The sequence below is a fragment of the Schistocerca piceifrons genome, unplaced genomic scaffold (genome assembly GCF_021461385.2).
Source record: "Schistocerca piceifrons isolate TAMUIC-IGC-003096 unplaced genomic scaffold, iqSchPice1.1 HiC_scaffold_625, whole genome shotgun sequence".
Taxonomy (NCBI): domain Eukaryota; kingdom Metazoa; phylum Arthropoda; class Insecta; order Orthoptera; family Acrididae; genus Schistocerca; species Schistocerca piceifrons.
Window position 1 is genome coordinate 60001 of NW_025728867.1, and position 5000 is coordinate 65000.

At 53.9% G+C, this 5000-nt stretch overlaps 1 non-coding gene across 1 annotated transcript in view; it reads left to right on the plus strand.

Moving 5' to 3' along the window:
• Nucleotides 1-3581: 3581 nt before the first annotated feature.
• LOC124764099 overlaps nt 3582-5000 on the plus strand; it is a 1909-nt gene continuing 490 nt past the window's right edge. Inside the window, exon 1 of the ribosomal RNA XR_007012685.1 lies at nt 3582-5000. This exon is cut by the window's right edge and continues 490 nt beyond it. This is a non-coding gene — a ribosomal RNA (small subunit ribosomal RNA).

The following is a 5000-nucleotide window of genomic DNA, read 5'->3' on the forward strand; positions in this document are numbered from 1 at the left end:
CCCATGTTGTACCTTAACCTAACCCATGTTGTACCTTAACCTAACCCATGTTGTGCCTTAACCTAACCCATGTTGTGCCTTAACCTAACCCATGTTGTCCCCTAACCTAACCCAAGTTGTCCCCTAACCTAACCCATGTTGTCCCTTAACCTAACCCATGTTGTGCCTTAACCTAACCCATGTTGTGCCTTAACCTAACCCATGTTGTCCCCTAACCTAACCCATGTTGTCCCCTAACCTAACCCATGTTGTGCCTTAACCTAACCCATGTTGTCCCCTAACCTAACCCATGTTGTGCCTTAACCTAACCCATGTTGTCCCCTAACCTAACCCATGTTGTCCCCTAACCTAACCCATGTTGTCCCCTAACCTAACCCATGTTGTGCCTTAACCTAACCCATGTTGTGCCTTAACCTAACCCATGTTGTCCCCTAACCTAACCCAAGTTGTCCCCTAACCTAACCCATGTTGTCCCCTAACCTAACCCATGTTGTGCCTTAACCTAACCCATGTTGTGCCTTAACCTAACCCATGTTGTGCCTTAACCTAACCCATGTTGTCCCCTAACCTAACCCATGTTGTCCCCTAACCTAACCCATGTTGTGCCTTAACCTAACCCATGTTGTCCCCTAACCTAACCCATGTTGTGCCTTAACCTAACCCATGTTGTCCCCTAACCTAACCCATGTTGTCCCCTAACCTAACCCATGTTGTCCCCTAACCTAACCCATGTTGTGCCTTAACCTAACCCATGTTGTGCCTTAACCTAACCCATGTTGTCCCCTAACCTAACCCATGTTGTCCCCTAACCTAACCCATGTTGTCCCCTAACCTAACCCATGTTGTCCCCTAACCTAACCCATGTTGTCCCCTAACCTAACCCATGTTGTCCCCTAACCTAACCCATGTTGTCCCCTAACCTAACCCATGTTGTCCCCTAACCTAACCCATGTTGTCCCCTAACCTAACCCATGTTGTCCCCTAACCTAACCCATGTTGTGCCCTAACCTAACCCATGTTGTGCCCTAACCTAACCCATGTTGTGCCCTAACCTAACCCATGTTGTGCCTTAACCTAACCCATGTTGTGCCTTAACCTAACCCATGTTGTCCCCTAACCTAACCCAAGTTGTCCCCTAACCTAACCCATGTTGTCCCCTAACCTAACCCATGTTGTGCCTTAACCTAACCCATGTTGTGCCTTAACCTAACCCATGTTGTGCCTTAACCTAACCCATGTTGTCCCCTAACCTAACCCATGTTGTCCCCTAACCTAACCCATGTTGTGCCTTAACCTAACCCATGTTGTCCCCTAACCTAACCCATGTTGTGCCTTAACCTAACCCATGTTGTCCCCTAACCTAACCCATGTTGTCCCCTAACCTAACCCATGTTGTCCCCTAACCTAACCCATGTTGTGCCTTAACCTAACCCATGTTGTGCCTTAACCTAACCCATGTTGTGCCGTAACCTAACCCATGTTGTGCCTTAACCTAACCCATGTTGTGCCTTAACCTAACCCATGTTGTGCCTTAACCTAACCCATGTTGTGCCTTAACCTAACCCATGTTGTGCCTTAACCTAACCCACGTTGTCCCCTAACGTAACCCACGTTGTCCCCTAACGTAACCCACGTTGTCCCCTAACGTAACCCACGTTGTCCCCTAACGTAACCCACGTTGTCCCCTAACGTAACCCACGTTGTCCCCTAACGTAACCCACGTTGTCCCCTAACGTAACCCACGTTGTCGCCTATCGTAACCCACGTTGTCGCCTAAACCTGCTCTGTAATTGTTATACGACTCGTTCAATTAGTGTAGTGTTGCCCACCCGCAACCCTCGCAATATAGTTCGCTACTCGCACTGCCCGCTCCCCTGTGTATCGCTTCATGTTAAACACCTTGCAAGTCTTGCTGACTTTCCACATGCTCCTGCTGTACACTGTAATGTGGATGGCAGCAGGGCGTACATGCCGCCCCCCCCCCCCCCCCACCTCTCCCCACGTCCCCACCTTGCCCCCTGCCTTCGCAAGGTGGTTGGTGACAAGTTTGCATGTTCAATGCCCTTCGCATGCGACGTACGCAGGCTACGTTGTGGTGCGGCCTGTGTCAACTGTCCGCTGATGTCGTACGCGTGAACCACAATCTGTACTGCACATTCGTCCTTATGTACTGAATGATACATCGTGGCACATGTGTGACCGTACAACGACTGCGCCCAAAAACGGCGGACCATACAGTGCAAATATTGTGCACGCAGCTACGTGTCGTCTCCCTATGAGAGCTGGATTGCAGTGTGGTACGCCATAGAGACGTGTGGGAGGAACGGACGCCGTGGATGGCGATCAGCATGAGCTGTCTGTTGATGTATTCGGACCTAGTCGTCTCTCCTCACACACCGTGATGGCATGGTGCAGCGCGTTCCATATCTGCGACATGCTACAGAAGCCGGTTGACAGTCGTTCGAGCAATGGACATCGCATACGTACGGGGGCCACCTTCCACGTATTGTCTAGGCGTGCACATTTTGTTGCGTGTATGTGGGCAGACGTAGTGTGGCGTGACACCTGACACAGGCATGCAATAATGGTTGAAGTTGCAAATGGCGATGGACGCCTACGTTTTCTGGTGAAGTTACGCAAATGAAGAAATGGTAACCCGTTGTGGTGCGGTTGTTCTCGCTAGGGGTGAATCGGTGATGGCGACGATAGGTTGAGGTACTAACCGGTTGTTCCAGCGATACCCACCATGCCGACGAAACTGAACGGCATCTGGGTGTGAAGCGATACGCGGCGGTGGCTGGGTGGGACCGTCCCCGGCCGGTGAGGGGGCGCCTCCCGGCGTGCTGGCCGCGCGGTGCGTGGGCGCACGCGCTACAGCCGGCTGGTGGGGGCGGCCAGTGGCAGGCGCGCCGGCCGACGGACGCGGCAGGCGTCGCAGCTGCGCGCCGGCGCACCCTGCGCGCGGCGCCGTGCGGCCAAAGTAGGTCCTCGCGGGCCCGGTGCGAAGCGCGGTGGACATCTGCAGTGTGCTGGTCCGATTGAGGACTGTGTGCGTTGAGGATGCGCCGCCGCCCGGCGCTCGGCGCCGCGACGCCGTCTGCTGCTCGGTCGCCCCAGCGGTTCTCGCTGGTGGTTTGTATCGCAGCTGTGCGGATGTGTTGGCGTGTGCGCTGTGCTGGGAGAGTTCGCTTCGGCACCCAAGTGGGGCTTTTGTCCTTCTGTGGCGCTGGCGTTGGAGCTGCCGGTCACCGTAGGTGGCGCGTGTTGTCTCCCGCCGGCAATGCCACGACAGCACGCTCCCGGGCCTCTGTCGGCAGCGGCAAGCTCAGTTGGGAGCACGGGTGGTCGCACCGAAAGCGTCTACTCGCCTAACTCCGGGCGATTGCGCCTCTCTCGAACCCGACCAAGTACTTGGGACGGCGCTGCGCGCCGCCGGGACCTGAGAGGGTTTCGAGGTGTATTGTGCAGGGGAGCTCAGCCTCCTCCTGTTTGCAGAATGATTGAGCGGACGCTTGCGTGTTCGCGCGGGCCCCCGGGACACACTCCCGGGCGGCCGGCTGCTCAGCTCTAGTTGACGCAGCTCCCTGGTTGATCCTGCCAGTAGTCATATGCTTGTCTCAAAGATTAAGCCATGCATGTCTCAGTACAAGCCGCATTAAGGTGAAACCGCGAATGGCTCATTAAATCAGTTATGGTTCCTTAGATCGTACCCACGTTACTTGGATAACTGTGGTAATTCTAGAGCTAATACATGCAAACAGAGTCCCGACCAGAGATGGAAGGGACGCTTTTATTAGATCAAAACCAATCGGTCGGCTCGTCCGGTCCGTTTGCCTTGGTGACTCTGAATAACTTTGGGCTGATCGCACGGTCCTCGTACCGGCGACGCATCTTTCAAATGTCTGCCTTATCAACTGTCGATGGTAGGTTCTGCGCCTACCATGGTTGTAACGGGTAACGGGGAATCAGGGTTCGATTCCGGAGAGGGAGCCTGAGAAACGGCTACCACATCCAAGGAAGGCAGCAGGCGCGCAAATTACCCACTCCCGGCACGGGGAGGTAGTGACGAAAAATAACGATACGGGACTCATCCGAGGCCCCGTAATCGGAATGAGTACACTTTAAATCCTTTAACGAGTATCTATTGGAGGGCAAGTCTGGTGCCAGCAGCCGCGGTAATTCCAGCTCCAATAGCGTATATTAAAGTTGTTGCGGTTAAAAAGCTCGTAGTTGGATTTGTGTCCCACGCTGTTGGTTCACCGCCCGTCGGTGTTTAACTGGCATGTATCGTGGGACGTCCTGCCGGTGGGGCGAGCCGAAGGCGTGCGACCGCCCCGTGCGTGCTCGTGCGTCCCGAGGCGGACCCCGTTGAAATCCTACCAGGGTGCTCTTTATTGAGTGTCTCGGTGGGCCGGCACGTTTACTTTGAACAAATTAGAGTGCTTAAAGCAGGCAAGCCCGCCTGAATACTGTGTGCATGGAATAATGGAATAGGACCTCGGTTCTATTTTGTTGGTTTTCGGAACCCGAGGTAATGATTAATAGGGACAGGCGGGGGCATTCGTATTGCGACGTTAGAGGTGAAATTCTTGGATCGTCGCAAGACGAACAGAAGCGAAAGCATTTGCCAAGTATGTTTTCATTAATCAAGAACGAAAGTTAGAGGTTCGAAGGCGATCAGATACCGCCCTAGTTCTAACCATAAACGATGCCAGCCAGCGATCCGCCGCAGTTCCTCCGATGACTCGGCGGGCAGCCTCCGGGAAACCAAAGCTTTTGGGTTCCGGGGGAAGTATGGTTGCAAAGCTGAAACTTAAAGGAATTGACGGAAGGGCACCACCAGGAGTGGAGCCTGCGGCTTAATTTGACTCAACACGGGAAACCTCACCAGGCCCGGACACCGGAAGGATTGACAGATTGATAGCTCTTTCTTGATTCGGTGGGTGGTGGTGCATGGCCGTTCTTAGTTGGTGGAGCGATTTGTCTGGTTAATTCCGATA